The 19,606-nt window shown below is 40.7% G+C and overlaps 1 protein-coding gene across 1 annotated transcript in view; it reads right to left on the reverse strand.

Moving 5' to 3' along the window:
• The window catches only part of tet2 (tet methylcytosine dioxygenase 2), a 35,168-nt gene extending 17,921 nt beyond the window's left edge, over nucleotides 1-17,247 (reverse strand). Inside the window, exon 1 of the mRNA XM_042484697.1 lies at nucleotides 16,863-17,247. The gene's annotated coding sequence lies outside the window, so the exon portion shown is untranslated. The remainder of the gene's footprint in view (nucleotides 1-16,862) is intronic.
• Between the last annotated feature and the right edge of the window lie 2,359 nt (nucleotides 17,248-19,606).

Below are 19,606 nucleotides of genomic sequence, written 5' to 3' on the forward strand. Positions count from 1 at the left end.
CAGAGGCGCAGCCTTGCAGCGGCTTTAGTGTGGATGCCTGCTGGAAGTTATAACCCTTTGATCTATTTTGGTTTTCATTCTAGTAGCTTATGTCCACCAGGGAAATGAGAACTCTGTTTCAGTTTATGATATGACTCAACTTGCTTGGCTTGGAACTGTGTTCCTGACAAAGCTTTCTTTCCCTCCAGAAGTCAATTTCTTTGTCTCTGTACGCTGTTGTTTGGCTTCCCTCCCTCTCCCACAGCCTCACCTCCAGGCCTCTGCCCTGTAATTACACTTCAGGTCCCTCTGTACTTCTATCTGCTAACATCTACTTCCCTCCTGTTCAGTCTATCATCTAACCTGTACAGTCATAAACGTGGACACTAAGCGCTGTTGTAGAATCTGTAGCTATGTATTTGCTGGCATTTATAGATGGTGAGTTGTTTTAGTGCTCTAAAGCCTGGGGGCAAGGGTGGACTCTTGGACACAGTGTGACCAGTGTTGTAAAACAATGGACATAGTTAGCACAAGAGTCATTTGAGTGCAGCAGTCAATGCACAAGACATTAGAGACTTATTTTAACAATTCTCTGTCTTGTTTTTACCAAATGCAACTTGTTTTAGTTTGTCCATCGAGTTGCTAAAAGATCACCTTTTTGTCCAATGCAACAAATCTTAAGTTTTACAGATATTAAGTCCTATTTCCGGACTCTTTGTCTTGACAACACAAGTGTAACAAACTTTAATGCACCGGACTCACACTGTGTTTTTGTTATTCCCAGAGAGGGCCAGTGAAATATGAGAGCTGCCATAGTAGATGGGGTCTATTTGGCGTGACTTGGCAGCCGTATGTGACATTCACCACTAACGACAGCTGCTGGGAAACTCAGGTCTCTGCACTTTCAGGTTGAGACCAATGGCAGCAAGGCAACAGAGTCCTGCTGTTGTAGAGAGAGCGAGAGAGAAGGGGAGGTGTGGGGCAGCACTGTAAATCAAACACACTTGCCAAGCCACACTACTTGTAGAATAGTCCTAAGAATAAGCCATAATCTCAAGTGTATGTTTCCTTTTCTTTGCTGATTTGGGTTCATTCGCATTTTCCTGTTTGAAAGATAAGAGCATGTGCATTCAGTCCAGAGACTATAAATTTACTGTTTAAGGGTAAAACCCACATGCCTTATTAACTGAGTCATGAAGTCTTTTCAGTACTAAAATTCATCATAATATCACCTGGCTGCATATTACAACTGTAAACTCATATCACCATATGCATGCAGAATTGCTTGGCAACAAGACAAGATTTTGGTATCAGAAGTTTTCTGGTTTCTGGTTGCCACTAACTGTAATACCACTACTACAACTCAATGCTATTATAACATTACAACATATAACATCAAACAAACTGGGTTTGTCAACGGTCAGTGTTAACACTTTACTGTCAACTTGTCCAATATCATATGAAGTATACTTTGCTAGTCATTTAGCCACGGAACCCAAAGTGTTACTTCCTCTTTTATTAACCATAAATATTAACATGTCTTTACTTTTAAAACACAACTGACAGTATTGATAGTGTACTGATATTATACAAACTGAATTCCAGTACTGAGTTTTGTTTCATATGACTTAGACTTTAATCGCATATGAAAGTATCAAAAATATTGTGAACAGCCATTTCCTGGGACAAATTTCTATAAAGTCTCAGTCTTATTACTGGTGTTTTAGTGTTTTTGAATTTTTTTTGGCCGCAGACTAAAATATAAAAATGTTTGTTTAGATAACTCTCAAGTAGAAAAATCCAGCATCACATACATTAAATTAAATGGTGTTGAGCAAATGCTGCCTCATTTGGTTACTTCTTAACCACCTACAAAGATCAATATAACTCCAGGTTCTAGTTATATTTAGAATATTTCAAATGTTTTTCCCTGCTGTCAGACAGCGATTTTTGACAGAGAACTGAAGCAACCAGACTCCATTGACAAAAACCATAATTTTACTTTTGCAGGACATGAGAGTTGCTGGCCTACCGTTGCCCCAATAGGTTTGTGTGTAAGGTAAAGCAGAGAAAATAATCCTAAAATAGCATACACTTACAATGATGTTACTTCTTTTTAGGTGGATCTTTTAAGGTGGCTAAAAAACATCTTGTTACAGCCCGCATCCACAGCATTACATTGCTTAGCTTCCATGCCAGTCAATTTGGTTTATCAAAGATGCTACCAAAAAAAACACAATATATAAAATTAGCACAGCAGAAGCATCAGATAGGTTGGGCCTCCATGTCTATTTTAGTATCCTAAAAAGTTAAAGTTACAGCTAAACATGACAACAGACATAAACAAGATTTCACATCTCTGCAATTCAATTCATTGCCAGATGTCTACCTGGAGGGGATTGTTGTTATTAGCATGACATCTTGGTGATTTGGTCTATAGTAATTTCCTGACTTACACAGAAATAAGTTCAACACTCTAAACATGCTGTAAAATACACCATATAAGTACATTTATCACTGAAAGTTAATTACGGTGTATATTAGTGATATGACTTTAACTAGGAAGCTAGTTTTGTGAGCATCATTGGAGCCACCATGATATCCAGTGAGGTCCCTTTAGAAGAAATAGAAATAGAAATAGAAGAAGAGGTAAACTGACCTCCCGCTTACTTCCTCAACCAAACAGAAAAAAACATCTCATATTTTGGAAAAGGAAATGGACATAAAACTAAGTTTCTGTTTATAACATGCTTTTCTGTGATAGATATTCAATGTCAAATCTGCAGAAATACTGTTATGGCTGTTCATGCTGACAGATTGGAGTTAGACAGTTCAGACTGCACCCAGCAGAGCAGCTAGTGAAACCTCATCCTTAGCAACCCCTCTCCAGTGTAATTAGGTCAGATGACTTGCATTCTACAGTGTTTTAAATCCCTCCCATAAATATAGAGCTGGACCCGCTGCTCTGCAAACCTCATGACCTCTGACAACATTTTCACAACTCTGCATTCCAGCTTGCTGAGTAAACAACAAAGATGTAGGCTTGAAACAGTTCAGAATCTCTTAAGGATCATTATTAAAGCTAAGACATAAAATACAGCACCTGATCATACAGGCTACACCTTCAGCCTGAGTCTTATGGGTCCATGTTTGTCAGTATTTCAATGAACAGCCTGAAACTGCTCTGTCGACAACAAGAGGACTGTTCATGCACACATATTTGCCTAATTTAAGGCAGTGTTTGATTATTCCTTTAGACGCCTGTGTAGACACTTTGAATTATGACAGTTCATGACATGTGGCTAGCATATGAGCTCGGGGAGTTGCCTCCACTGGAGAGTTTGGGGGGAAAATCTTTAGGGGGTGGACTGGAAAGTCTGGAAGGTCAGAGCACATCAAGTCATAAAGCACCAATGTGAAGTGAGGTGCTGGTAGCATGTGCTGTTACTGACTGTTGTTACTACAGGACAGATGTTAATTCATGCTCTGCATTTCACCAAGTCTCTCCGTCAGGCACCTCACACTTAGGATTTATGTCACATGGCAAACTCACGCAGGGCATACAATGCACCTCACATGGCTGCTCGTGCCTCCTCTCTATTTCTTTCTATCAGTCTGAACATATGACACTCTACTCTGGCTGAGAAACAAAAGGCCCCTGTGTCTGCAGTCATTTTTATAATCCTCCAAATGTACATGCTAGCCAGATCACTGTAACAGTTTCCTCGTAGTGCTTAGATCCTGTTGCTGTTCTGTCACATGAGCAATGTCTGCAACATGTGGTATCTACACCCAGATCTGCACAGAGGGGGAAAATATCTAAACAAATTAAACATGAAAGTGAGATCATGAACATAAACCTAGATAAAAGTAGACCACACACACACTGGTCAGAGCTTGGTGCCATCTTGCCATTTTTCATTTATCAGATCAAAGCAACAGACACGTTTTTCTTTTCCTTTAAAGGAATGGTTTGCTTACATGCTTTAGCGTTACACAATGTTTTTACCACTCTCATGCGATACCATACCATAATTATAACTATAAAGGAAGTCAGTGCTCTTAACCAAGAAATAGTTCAGTACATAACCCCCATAAAACCACAACTTGTTATTCTTACACTTTGGTTTTTGTTTTGATTAAATAAATAAGACATATTGTGATGATTAATGAGCGGGATGAGTGATGCTGGTAAGCAGTTTTGTTAGTTTTGGACAGAGTCAAGCTAGCTTTTTCCACCTGTTTCCAGTCTTTGTGCTAAAATAAGCTAACGCACAGCTGGTTATAGCTTCTTATTTACCACACAGACATGAGAGTGGTATCTACCTTCTCATCTAACTCTAAAAGCTGAGTTAGGCTATAAACGAACTAACCCACAGTGGCATGACTTTAACTTTGCCACCAAAACGAGAGTATAAATTATGTATGATGATGTAGTTTCAGTTAGCCACTTGTTAGCAACCGTCTTTCTAAAAGACATGTTAAAGCTTCAAAATTTGCGAGTTGGGTATTCATTGACACATTTTAAGTTGTAGAACAAAAGTTTCTTAAGCCTGTGTTCACAACTGACCTCATTTTAGGCATTTAACCAAAAACCCATTTAAAAAAAAAAAAAAAATTGACTTTGAGAGGAGAGAATAAGAAGTGCTGAAATGCGAACTCATTTGTGGGTTTTAGGACTCGTGCACTTAAACTGTTATACAAACCATCAATTGTGGGCATGCCGACAGATATCTACCGTTTGTAAAAAACTGACTATGAATAAGTACCCCATAGAACCCTTAACTATCCATTTAAAGTGTAGTATTATTTAAGATGGTTGTGCAGCAACTTCTATTGATATAAAGCTTTCCCTTTTGGTCGATCCATCTGTCTCATGTTTCAGGAACGTACAGCTTCTGTTCTAGATTAAGATGCAGTGATCTTTTGAATTGGTCACCAAAGGGATACAGACACATGTGAAGGTTATTACCAGGAATGCAAAAGCTTGAGGTTCTGAGTTAGTGATGTGACTCATGTTGCTTCCATTAATAACACACACAGGTCGTTGCATGAGGAGGGAATCTGACTGAGCACTGTAAAACCTCAGGTCTAGTTTTTCTGTCAGGTAGAGCAGTGCAGTTTCCTGTTGAAGCTGACTGTGGCCTAATCACTACATGGTGACGTAATGATGGCTGCATCACGTGACAGCCTGGAGCAACAGATCTCTGTTTTTCTTCCCCCTTTTATGCGTCCCTCTCCCCTGATGGTTGACCAAAAACAGTGCAGCTCTGCAGGTTGAGGAGAAACTGAATGCCGATGAACAAATGACTCCCTCTTTCAATCAAACACGACATGAAAATGTCCTTACCTTTCAGTGGGATGCAATGTAGCAGTTATATTTCCATTATCTGGCTGTCTATCTTTTCCAAAGTGTTTTTAGCGACGTGTGCATGTAAATACAAATACACTATTACGATACTGTTCAGTACCTTGATTTTCTGTTTTAAATCTGCAGAGAAGATTGATGGATTACAGCAGAAACACTGAGGATATACACTTCTGTTTGTAATTTCTTCCCTAGAGAGCCTCCTCCCCCTCCTTAAGAAGAAGGGATCTGTACAATCTACATTGTTCTTTATGTGTAATACAAGACAGATGTTACTGGCTTGTGGAGATTCCCACTGCAGCCTCTGTGCCTCCACAGTTTTTGTCTCATTTCCTTCTCTTACTGTATTGTGACATAAAGTATTTTCAAACTAAAGCATTATTTGATTAGATTAATCCACATTACTTAGCATTTTTGTATTGAATTCATTTGTTTCCCATTATTTAAATTAACAGTGCCTAACAGTGCAGACCAAAGACAGCAGAAAAGTTCTAATGTCCTGTTAGTATCAGTTTGAGCACTCATCTCAAATCTCGATTATTAGACTGGTATTATTTTTGTTATCAGCCTCGCAGAGATGGGTTAGCTCCTGCTACACTGACAAGGTTCAGATCACCATTATCAGCCCATTAAATGCCTGATTGCCAAAAAAAAAAAATGTTGGCATTGTATGTTTCTGCAAACCACAGTTACATCACATTTGTTTGTAGGCAGTTAATTGTAAACTTTCTGTTGAAATTTTACAACTTCATGTTCCAACAATGCTATGGTTAACGTGTGGTTAGGTTTGGGAAAAAAATGACACTTAAAATACCTGGTTTTGGTGGCACAACCCCTGCTAGAAAAGCAGCAATATCTCAGTAATCAGCGATCACTTTATGTGGCACTATCCCGGTGGAAAAAGAGTGATGGCTCTTTAAAAAAACACCCCTTTTTGGTGGCTAAAAAGCCACTGAAAAACAGCTATGACTGGCTAAAAGACAGCTGTTTTTGTTGTTTGTTGATCTCGAACAGTGATCTGCAGCTTAGCAGCTGTATTACCTAGGTGACATGCCATCCACTATCCTCTCCACCTCCTGATGACAAAGTAATGTAATGTACAATGACACTTAAGAAATGTTGAAATAATATATATATAAAATGCACAAATGTAACATATTCTTGATTTGCAAAAATGTAAAATGACAACATTTTCTGTCTTCTTAGTTTTAACTTTCCCTTTCATTAGGTTTCAGCACCAATACAACATTTTAGATTTAGGAAAAGAACATGGTTTGGTTTAAGATAAGTATGTTTGTTACTAACACATTATTAAAATAACTTATTGACTTTTTGTTTTACATGAGACATGAACCCCAGTCACCTGGTTGAAAGTCCTGTGTTTGTTTGACCCTTTCATCACCTAGACCTCCCTGAAGCGGACTTTCTTGCTCCTAATGCTAACGTTATGTCATCTGAATTCCTCCGTTGCTGCATAACAATAAGTCCAGGCATTAAATAGGATGATAACTGCATTCTGAACCTACTAGCTGGTGTAGCAGGATCAGTCTAACTCATATTTATGAAGCTGATAATGCCCATTTATTCAAGAGCTGACATTCGAAGCAAGTGAGTTTGACTGAAATTTTCGGGAATGTTAATTAAATATGCACAACTCATAAATAATAATTGCTAGGGTTAGGAGTGCACAACCAGCTTTGGGGTAAATCTAAAGCCTCGGTCCTAGTGTACAATGTTTTTGTTATGTGAGAGAACCCATCATCTTTTAAGGAATATCAGTCAATGTTTAATTTCACCTTTCCCGTAAGGGCAGCCGAACCTACTGCAATTCTGTTTCAAGTATTCTCCCTTTAGGTTAGCTGTGAGTAGATAAATTGGTGATTAATAAGATATGGATTGGACTGTTGCAACCCTAAGGTTTCATTTATGGCTTTGTGCCATTTCCTGTAAACACTATACATTAAGTACTGAACAACAACTACTTAACAACAGAGTTTAGCTTAAAAAAACAACCTGAAGTGGAAAGTGAAGCTCACATTAACAAATGGAGACAAAGACAAAACAAAAATAATAATACTTTGTATAACACGACAATAATAAGACGTGCAGTTCTTATTTGGTTAACTGGTAGAGATCCCTCAAGGTAAAAAGATAAACTGAGAGAGGAGAAAGATTAACTGGCACCACAATAATAAGCCAACGGCTCATAGCCATAATTAAGATCAATGTCAACACTAATACAAGACTGTTTGATAATGTTGTACAGGGTTCAGTGGGCATTGTCTTCGTGGAGCTCAGGAAGCAGTGGACAGACACATGTAATATAATTACTCAAAAAGACCCACAAGGTCTGAGGTATAAAGGAGTCCATGATTTGTCACAACACATTAAAGACCCGAGGCAAGGACTGGTTTTGTCAAGTCTATTATTCAGGGGCGAGGCCACACTGGTTTAACTGCAGACAGTTTTAACCTGACACAGTCCCCATTGTGGCTCCAAACCTCCTTTAGGATCTTCCTCTTGAGAGTTGTTTTAAATACATAAACAGTTGTTGATACAGTTTTGTACTTATGTTTTGGTGTGTTAAGAATATGAATAAGTTTGAGCATATTGCATGTTTTAGTGCTTCAAGGTTTGTAGTGCTGAATGTCGGGGGTTTGCTTTTGGGATGGGGGTTAAGGTTAGGGTTTGGTATAGTCACTGATGAGTCAGTGAATATGAAAGAGGGCTGAGTATGAATAACTCAGCCTTTGTTGCTTGGGATAAACCCCACCTCTGTACACTTCTGATATAACTTGTTCAGCAGGTATTCTGGGAAAACTGCTTAGCATTTTATCTTATTTTTAAGTCTGCTCAAATCTGCTTGACAATAAATATTTCTTTTTACATCCATTTTTTTACACAGCAATATGATAATTTGGCTCATACTTAACCCCCCCCAAACTGCTGATAACAGACCACAGTGTTATAGATCAAATCTAAAAACCATCAGCCTTCCCTCCAAGTAGTTTTGTGAAACAGTACCTTTGCACAGAACCATTCACACGCATGTCATGCAAGTGTAGTGTAGGCTGATTCACAGAAGAGGTAAATCCTGACAGCAGTTGAACATTAGCCCAGGTCTGGCTTAACATAACATAAACCTGTTAGTCTTCATTTTTCCTGTTTAATCAGCACAACCTCAATAACCCTGCCTAACTAGGAAGCACTCCGTGCAAAGCTTACACGCAGAGTCTAAACCTTTTTTCTGTGCTTTCAAGCAGCATCACACAGAGGCTCTAATTAAGGAACGGGCTTCTGAGCGCACAAACCCCACCAACCTAACCCCCAACCAGCCTGTCTCCTTTCCCCTCTAACCCCTTTTGTCTATGCAACAGTCAATATATCTGACTAACTTGATGAACTGTGCGCACAGCAAAGTTAATTTCTTTCAGAGTGCATGGTAGCCATGGCGACCATCTTATGAGCGCTCCAAAGCCCATCTGGTCTAAACATTACCCCGGCACGGCTGACTGCAGAATAGGCTGCTTCACCGTGGTGTGCACATGTGCTTTATGCATTGATCCTGCCAGTAAATCAATAGTGCCACATATTCAGAAGCTTACATTTTGCACTTGTGCTGATCAATGCCTCTAAAATAGCATTTTAGAAATGTTTTAAGAGCTGAAACACTGAATTATGGTGCACTAATTAAAATCTTAAATACTCTGCTCCCTCTGTTATCTTGAGCATATATTCTGAGAGCCATGTCAAGACAGATGTTGTAGCTGCTCTCAGCTAAAATAAGGAATACTTTATGCTGACCTTTTCCTCCTCTGTCATTCTCGCATCCACTACAATCTGGCATGAGACAGAAAACTCAAACACAAAGCCAAGTGATGAACAAACACTGATTCCCATGTTTCTTCAATTCACCCTCTAGCCCGCCAGTCTTGGCATGTGATTAGCTCACAGGCACATTTATTTAGCAAATATTTCCTCTCTGTTTGCATGATCCAAATCCAAACCAGCTTCCAATTAAACAGGAAGCGGAGGTGAACAGTAAACACAGCAAAAGGAAACATTATTATAGGAGGGAAATTAAAACATGGCACACAACATGGCAGTGGAGGAATTCTAAATGGACTCAATAGATTTCAGATTTATGGAAGACTGAGCTTCAGATAGTGGTTTATTGTGAGCAAAGACCAAAGCAATTTGGGCAGTCTCTACTTTCTCTCTTCTTCTATTCATCAAATGTGACGACAAAAATACATTATAGTAGTGGCCAGAATAACTTTGAATAAGAAAAATTTGCTCTGTGTCTCATTTGTCATCTCGAAAGCGACTGTAGTGATTTTCTTTCCCTCATTGGTTTCTAAGCAGCCTGACCTAAACCACTGTTGCTAAGCTCCCTCTTTCCCTCCACTGACTGGGAGGCACGTGACTCTCATTGAACAGAAATCACAAATCCTTCTTGAGAGAGGCAAAATTTCTCTGATTCATGGCTTCAGTGTAAGCATGTATAAACTCCTCACTTCTAACGCTTCAGCGATTCAGAAGGAAATTTTGAACAGCAGCTAATGAGTTCCTAAACATGGTCTGTGTATTTGTTATGGTGTTCACTTAAAGGAACAGTTCACCCCACATATACTTTTCTGCTTACCTGTATTTCTCTTTGTCAATCCAGGCTGTTTTGATGTGACTTACAGAGTGTTGAAGATATCAGCCATGGAGATGTCTGCCTTCTGAAATAGGCTGAAATAGATGGTGCTCGGCTTGTGGTGCACAAATCAAAGAATATATTTGAAAAACTCAACTGTAATGTTTCTTCACAAATATCATGACTAAAGGTAATCTTTAAAACCTCATCGTAACCAGTTTCATGCAGGAACTATTTTTTTTCGTTTGAACTACACACGCCAGTCGTATTATTGGCTAGAAAGAAGCTCATATATAAGAGGCCCGTGCTTGTCATAGTGCAGGATGTAAACATTAATGGCGACCTCCTCGGCTGAGCTGCATAGCCAGGTGAGCTAACAGTAGATGCATGCCTTCTTCTGCACAGTGATACAGTTGATGGGTGTAGTTCAGTCAAAAGAAAATAGATCCTACATGTAACTGCTCCAAACAAGGTCTGTGGATTACCTTGAGTAACCGGGCGATGATTTCTTACAAAAGACATTGCTGTTGAGCTCTTCAAATGTGCTTTTTGGCACTTTGAGCACCACAAGCCGATTGCCATCTAGTTCCACTATATTGGCACGAAAGGTGGACATCTCTACGGCCGACATCTCCCAAAACAAGGTAACTCACACCGATCTAGACTGATCAATAGCACTACAGGTAGGGTTCTTTTTAAAATTGGGATCAACTGTCCCTTTAAAGACATTCTATATATAAGCTTAAATTTAGGAGTTTTGACCTAAATGTTTTGCACAGACACTGTTTGTACCTGTCACAAATATAAGACCCACAGCTAAAATCAGTCTTTGAAACTCCCCCAACATAAATACATATATGGACGCAAACAAGTCTGATTGTCATTGAACACTACGGCTCGGAAAGACACCAGCTGCTGCACTCGTGCATTCCACTTAGGAAACCTAATATTGAGCATGAGCCACTCGAAGCCCTCAGAAGTAGTTAGTGATGTCATTCAGAGCCTTTGGTAGGGTTACACTCCTAAATGACATTCAGGACCAGCTGTCTGTCTTTGCACTTCTTGTGCAGACAACAGGGGGCCATGGGCCTAACCTTTTCAATGACAGCTCCTGGCAGCAAAACCATCCATGTCTGACAGCCATTTTAGAAGGGGGTTAACAGCCATCAGAAGCAGTTGTTTAGATCGCCATGGATCCCATTGCGCTATCATGACAGAGCTTTGTAGATCATGAGACAGGGGCATTAGCTATGTAAATTTCTTTTCATATATCGTTTCAATTAAGCCAGTTTGACCAGAAGATGCAAGCTATGTATGAAAAGAATCTCCTCTGAATGAACCTTTAAGGATTAGACCTGTGACAAAGACCCTCATTGTCACAGATTTGATGCATTTTGACATGAGTCTTCTTAAGGGCAAGATCCTCGCAGGAGTTTTGGTCACTTTTCAAGATCTGTAAGGCATATTGACAGCCTGTTCGCAGGTTTGAGACTTCTCCACACATTGCTATGCCTATGTTTGAAAGCAAGGCCCGTTATATAGGGGGCATCTTTCACTTCCACACACCAATCAGAAACACCAACATTTTTGTATACGACTGTTCATCTTTTTTAACCTTCTTTTTAAGAAACTTTACTTTTCATTCATAAAAGATTATTTTTACTCATAGAATCCTTCGATCCAAGTTTCCTTAACAAAAATTATTTATACACAACTGTGCAGTGCAATGATAGCACCACTGTGGAGTAAAATGTGCCAGCGTCTGTGCATATGCGTTGGGTTTTTGCATTAAAACTTTATTGCAATTTTGTTTTCATGAGCCAAAGCATCAACTTTAAGGGAAGTTTATCAAATCTTCTGTCTCGACAGAAAAGTTTAGAGCCAGTTTAATCTCCTGACCTGGCATATTCAAGGCCTTCACCTGCACAGCAGCTATGCGCTATCAGAGCGGCATCACCATAAGAAAAAGGCCTGCTCTCAGTCTCGCCACATTCTCGAGCACAGATGCTGCTGTCACTGTGTCTCTTAATTTCTTTTTTTATTCTTAACTTTTTGTAGCGGAACCGGCGGAAACTGCATTCAAAGAGACTGTCCAAGCGTAGGAGAGGCGGCCCGGCGAGAGGCGGGAAGGGATGCTATTCGCTTTGGGGTGGTTACGTAACATCTCACTTGCCTCTCTCTCTCTCTCTGTGCGGAATGCCAGGATAGTGTTTGTAAACAGAGCGGCCATGTGCGTGTGCTCACGTGGAGGAAGCTTTTGAGTCGCTGCCCTCGCTGTCTCACCCCTGAGGTAAACCCTGACATCGATACATGCTCACAGGGCCAGCAACACTCCCTCCGGCCCCGTGCCACTCAAACAGAGCCTTATCACTCTCACTCCATAATTACGCCTCAGCCCGGCTAACAAGGCACGGCCCTCGTGCAAAAAGATCGAGTTAGGATTCACAAGGCATCTGGAGTGGTAATTACAGATAACATTTTTGTTTCTCTGAGTCTGAGACTCATAAAAACATTATTACTGTTACAAAATTCCAGTGATGACCAATAAACCACAAGGCCTTCATTGGACGTAGAGCCAAGATTTTCGTTGGGGTTTTGGGTGGATCTGGTGTGACAATTATTGATAACTGACATGTTTTTTTTTTGTGATTTCGCTTCAGTTAATAGACTTTCTTTTCATTTACTTCCACATAACTCTCCCCAACACATGATGTTTTGCATTAAGTCCACAGAGTAGTGATTCACAAGTCAAAAGACAGTTGACGCATTCAGCATGCTTCAGAACCGAAAGCATGAATCCAGTAAGCCCCATACATATATCGTGCTAAGTTAAGTGACATATAGCATGCAGTTAAACCTTCTCTATCAAAAATCCACAGCAATGTTGAACCTTACCGTGCAAGTCCTGCAAAATGTTCACAGCTGTGCACTATTGGTGGCTGTTTAAAGATTTGCATAAAAGAGCGACTAGTTCGATTCCATTGCAGAAACACTTGATTGTGGTTTTCTGCTTCTCTCTTGCTCTCCATAGAAAAACAACCCCCAATCGCAGACAAGAGGGAAATCAATATTGCAAAAATCAATACTAACACTCAGTATCTCGCCATTTTGTCTCAGGAAAGCAGTCCTAGTTATGACCAGCATGGCTGTTCAGCAGGTAGTGCAATATAAAATGTCTAATCTGCCACTGGGCCTGCTTCTCTGTCATTTGTGCTGCAGCCTGTGGCTGGAAATTCGATGCGTGGGCTGGACAGAGCAGGGTCAGAGGTGAGGGCTTGGGTAAGGGGTTGGGTATTGTAAGTGGAAGGCATTGTTGTGCAACGCTATGGCAACTGGACATTCTTCCCAAAGGTGATATTGTCTTTGCCCTGGGAATGACATAAAGGGGACTTACGGGCATGACGGAGGAGCAATCCAACTGCACGGCTTTATCTGTAGGTGTAGATAGATGAGAGAAGCTATGTGCATGTGATTGATCTATCTGGCCCTTCCCCCACTCAGCCCCATAGGCCCATTAATGCTCTGGAGCCCTTTCAGCTGCTGATATAGCAGCAGCCGTGCAGAGGCTCATGAAAACACATCCAGTAAGATTATGTGCTTTTTTTTCTCTTTAATTTTAGAATGTGGTATTGTTATGCAGGTCAGGATTAACACTAGATCCAGTGCACAGTGAGACTGAACACAAAGGGAAACAAACAAATTGTACAACCACACTGTGACAATCATTAATATTGTACTTTCAGTAGCATGCAGTGAACTGGGCCAGATGTAATCCATACAAACTGTTCAGCGGATAAAGTGTGGAATGTAAGGAATGAAACAAGAAATCAGAAATTGCAGCTAGACACACAACATAAGCCTCATTTCCACCAAGTTCAGTTCTGTTAATATTGTTTCATTGGAACAGCTATTTTTCTGTTTCTATTGTCAAAAGTTGGATAGTGCAGAAACTTCCATAACGTCCCATTTTTTCGTCACCCCTCTGTTGAGGTACCAAGCACACTGATCCGATTCTAAAAGGTGGAGCAAGAAACATTGTAGTTGGTTGATTGGTCAATAGAGAATTGACACTCTTGCTAAGACTACAGCTGTAAATTTACATACATTTGTCAACTGTAACGACAGAATGAAAGAATGTTTTATTATCAGTTAGGGTTATATATTGAGTTATATATTGAGTAGTTATATATCGAGAAAAAGTAATTTCATTCACCGTGCCCCAAAGTCTACTGCCAGTAGCTACTCCCAACTTTTGGGGGGATTTTCCCTTTTTTTGATAGGACAGATACATTATCATGAAAGGGGAGAGAGAAAGGATGACATGCTAACGGCTAAAGAGATGTATATGAATCCCATGTGCTCCTGCAGAACTACACCCTGCTATTCTCGAAATGTTCCAACCTGTTCTTTTTTGTGCTGGAAATGACGCACAACCACGTTCTGATTAGTGAGGTGCAGACATTTCTCTGCATTATCATTGACTAGTAATGCTGCTTTTAATGCTGCTGGGTTTACACAACAGTCTTTTTGTTGGCTAGTTTGAGCTGTTCAGATTATGCTACTTTTATTTTTATGGTTTGGTAAGTAAAATCAAATAAATTCAGCTGGTGAAAGTCTTTCACATGAGACTCTTAATATCATGAATCAGGCTTTGGGATCACTACACAAGCACAATCTCACACACAAACACAGACGCACACAAAAGCGTGGATCACCTGATCTCGTGCAGTCACAACATACCTTATGAGCACTATGAGGAACAGCCTCACTTAAGCGCTCGTGTTGACACTACACAGTCAATGAACATGCTCACCATATCAAAACACAGCCATGCTATTGCATCAGCAGGGTACACCACCGTTGTTGGTTTGAAAGTTTCTTGACAGCTTGCTACAACTCAAAACGGGATTCTCGTCCACTACAGGCGGACCATTTTTACTAGACAATGAGAGAGTGTGTACTGTAGTGTTGGGGCTGCATACTCAACCACAGAAATGCGACATGTAAACAAACATTTTAAAACAAATGCTTAATTCAGAAGGGGGAAGGGGAGTGTTTGAATGTGATGGAATAATGTTCCCCTTTGTCTGTTATTAACAGCTGTTAACACAAAAGCTTGGTGATTGTCTTCTTGACATTTTACAAGCAACTGACTTTATTTTGACTTTGCTGCTTCTTCGCCTTCTCTGTAGTCCTGTTATGTAAATGTCACAGTTTTCACTTGCAGCTTTGAGTTCCGAAAAGTTCAGAAATCTGAAATCCTGGATTGCTCCTGCAGACAGCCCCCACTGCTGCGTTACAATGCCCAATTTAAGGTCAGTCATTATCCTCCACCTTGCAGGCATGCCTTTACTTTGCTTTTTACCTAGGGCAATGCTGTGCTTACATTACGACTGTAGTGAGTGGAATACACAAACCCAATACACAAACCTGAGGGACATCAGTTATATTCTAATGGGCCATTCAGATGTTAATCTCAGAGTAGCACTTAGTGAATTAGGGAAAAAAAACAACTAACAACCCGTTAGTCGTTTACTAATTGAGATAACACATAAAAAAATTTGCATATTCACAGAAACCCCATAAACTATCAGGGTATGAAGGTGCTTTCCTCACTGCTATCACTGCATTACTGCAGTTTACTTCTCTATCTGTGCAAGTTTTAGGTCAACATGCTTTTATTTTACACAAACCCTTTTGAAAAATAATTGCAGATTACACACAGAGCCACACATACAGACATAGAGACACATTCCTCTTTGTAATGTCAATAATCTATTTGTCAATAGTTCCAGAAGAACACAGCAGTGTGATAGTTGTGACCTTTAACTTCTTGTGCTTCTGTAAAAATACACAAACCCGTCAACTACCAGATTTGGTCAAGTTTTCGAAGAAGCTCAGTGAACTTCTCGCAGCAACAGAATGTTTCTTTTTGGCAAAAAGCTCTTGTTTAGCCTCCAGTTTAAAAAACCTGCTTCAGAATAACCATTCTTGTTCCCCCAGTTAATGGTGCGGTAGGATTGAGTTTCATTTCCTTCAGAGCTTTCTGACCTTGTGTGTCTTCACTACACTCCATTCTCTCCTCTTTTTGCTTCTCCTTGGGGTTTGCCTTTGTGTCTGCTTGTCATTCAGTGGTGAAAACAATGAAAGCTGATTAACAGAGATACACAAAGCCAGAAGCTATTCCAGCTCCACTGCTGTGCACGCACTATGTGCACTGGACACGTTCACGTTGGACTTTTACTCTCCTAAACACACACTGAACAGCACAAACAAACACATACACAGTAGTGGATATGAAAATGTGAAGCTCCAGGGAGGGTAACACTGCCTGCATCTAAACATGTGTAATAAAAATATCACCATTCTGTAATAGCTAATAATAGCACATAAATGTTTTTTTAAAATATGTTTCCCCTCTTAAAACACACACAAAAGCACACACTTAAGCACACCTTTAAAAAAAAATATGTGCCCTACTAAAATAGCAAGGTTGAAATGTTGAGAAAAGAAAGAGAGCATTACACAGGCATTTAAATTATGCTTAAAGAAAAACTCCTGAACAAGCAGTCTAAGTACACCATTTTCTGTGCTGCATTCAAAAGCACCAAGAATGTGGAGTGAGCCCATAACACACAGGAAAACACACAAGAAGGTGTGTTTTTCAGATTCAGCTGGCAAAAAAAGAAAGAAAATCGTCAGCCATGTTGGAGTAGCTTTATCTAATATCCCCTCCTTATTATGTTGGCTCTTGCTTTTACGGTGGGGGACATTTGCTACACCTCGCCTGATACAAAAAACCCACCAAAAATACTCTCCATGTTAAAGGGGAAGAGGGTAAGCAGAGGATTAACACACTAAGCATATTCTCACCTCCTTTTTACGTCCCTCCACTTTGTAGAAATTCCAACAAACCGTCTGGATCTCCTCTTTAACAAATCCTAAAGGGCAGCCATCTTGCCTCCTTCTGTTCTTCTATGAAACAGACTATCCTCCACATCAATATTCATGGAAACCGGTCTGACGTCGGCTCTCATCATCAGGAGAAGCCCGGGTGTCGCTGTTTTGCCGGCCTGAGAAGCAAACTCATATGTGGCTCTGGTGGAAAGGCAGCAGAGGAGACAAGGTGTTGCTGCAGGTCAGAGGGGGGAGAGCCTTGCTTTGCTGGCAAATAATCACAAAAATCACTTTCCTGCTGCCTCCTCCCTACACAAAGAGACAGGTTTTCTTTCCCTCCTCTGCTCCCTCCTCTTTTTTTTTCTTCTTCCCTCAGCCGCACACAATAGTGAACACTATGATGGCTGCCCTAAAGCACTGGAGTGGATTCAGTGAGCAGGACAGGACTCCACCCACAGTGAACTTTACGTTGAATATTGCCTCAACTGTCTGACTGTGGCAGAGCACAAGATGCCTCCACCCCCTTCCTTTTTTCTCAGACAGGAAGTCAAGTGACTCAGGGTTTTTCCCTCCCTTTTTCACCCCGTCAATCTCGACTTCCTTCTTTCATTTTCTTTCTTTCTCTGTCATTGGTTACAGAACTTCCCCTTGTTGTGTAATAACCCTCATTTTCTGAGAGCATTACGGCAACAATCAGCCAGTTTGGAGTCCAAGCTGTTGAGCAATGCACTCATTTTCCAACGGCCGTGTCTTATTTTGGCACACCTCAGCCGGCCGGCTCACTTTTCAAGTGTAAGACAACTCTCCAGCCTGCATACAGGCAGCATACTTTGCTTCATGTGTCTGCCAAGACCCACCTCCTGTTGACACTGGCCACGTGGGCTTGAAAGAGATAGAGGGAGCAGTGTGAGGGAGAAAGGCACTTCAAAAGTGAAATTTAAAAGACAAATTTGGCCATGCAAGGTTGTTAAAATAACACCAGCATAACTGTGTTGTAATGGGGAAAGTACTAAAACTTATGCTGTGGTTTTTAATGTGGGTTTCTGCGTTACATCCTTGTGCTGAGCTGAGGTTGAGTTTGCAACGAGTGCAAGAATGTTTGTCTTTGCATCTTTAATTTAAAGGTCATAAGATAACCTTAGAGTTTCTATAGTTTTTAGGAGATAACAGTATTTTTTTTTTATCTGAGTATGTTTTTGGTTTCCCCACATATATGCCTTACTCAACAGTCATCTACACCCCTGTCCTCTTTACTATTCAATTCCTCTTTTTACTTTACTAACAGGTGGGTCTTGTCTGAAAATAATCTGCTTTTAGCTGCAGTTCAGGCTTAAAGGGAGACCCCTCCTCTTTCCCAGCAGCCCCTGCCTTGCTGCAGTGACATTTGTTGACTCAATAGTTTCAGGCTCACAGCAGAAAAGGAGATTTGTTTTTACACAGACTGGGGGAAGGGAAGAGGCAGAGAGAGAGAGAGAGAGAGAGAGAGAGAGAGAGAGGGGAAGGAGGAGTCACACTAGCTGCAGTTTCTGTAAAGACAAAATTGAGCCTTTTACATCAGATATCTCTTCGTTCTGTACATAGCACGCTTATGACTCAGGTGGATGCTGAATTACTCAAATGCAAACGTCCTCATTACAGAGTTGCAGTTAGGACAAATTGTGCTATTCTCACTGCGGGCAAAAGTCCTCATTGATTTCCTCTTCAAAGCGACCACAAAGGAGGAGATATAGAGCACTACAGTATGCAGCATTTACTAAGCATTTTACAGTTTTGTGAGGCAAAAAATGTTAGTCCCAAAATTACAGTCAGTATGGTGTTATAACAACTGAGCTGATATCAGAAAGTCCTCTCTCAGCTCTATTTCTGGGTGATAAGATGTTGACTGGATATTTCTGGAGTTTCCACTGCTGACAGTGGCGTGTTTATACTCGTCTGTTGTTGTTAATCCTTGTTTGCACACACTAAGCTAATGTGAACCGCGGCTAGCCCGGCTAATGGTTAGGGAGCTTGTGACCACAAAATTTAAATCCCCAGATGAGCTGTGAAGATCGTAGAAGTGAATGAATGAAAAGCCCCTGTTTCCCACCGTCTCATCTACGGCCATCAAAGCGCCCCCTGAGCAAGGCAGTAAACGTACCGGCTCACCAGTGAAGTGTCCCAGTGATCAGTGCTGCAGGGCTTTCAGCGGTTGTTTGGACTGGTCAGCTTCCTTCCATCTCTCTGCTTCCTCAGGCCACTGCTGTAAACAAAAAAAAGTGCACTCAGTCTGCTTGTCTGGTTGGATAACATTTAAAATACACATTTAAGATTTTAGGGTTGGGATTGTACATATTAGACATTTATAACTTCAGTTAGCTGCATTTGAGCTCAAAAGCAGGTCGTTTTTTATCAGGCAATGAGCTTGTGCATTTTTCTTTATTTCTTACTCTGTAAATTGGCAGGACTTGATTTGCAGCCTCCAAAAGCGCAGTTAATGCATTTATCAGTGCTTATTTTGCATGCAACTTAAAACAGCTGCATTGACTTTTCGGTGTGTGTATTGCCAGCGGTCAAGCAGCAGGAGAGCTCTTTCCCGAAAGCTACTGTAACTCGTAAATCAGAGATTATCTTGTCATTCCCCTCACCTTGTCACATTTCAAAGGGCTGGAGGGGTGTGCCGTCACCTCGTCTGTAAACACAGAGCTGTGGCCTCATGCTGACCCGGGGTCATCGAAATTTAG

This window comes from Plectropomus leopardus, chromosome 4 (genome assembly GCF_008729295.1).
Source record: "Plectropomus leopardus isolate mb chromosome 4, YSFRI_Pleo_2.0, whole genome shotgun sequence".
Lineage (NCBI taxonomy): Eukaryota > Metazoa > Chordata > Actinopteri > Perciformes > Serranidae > Plectropomus > Plectropomus leopardus.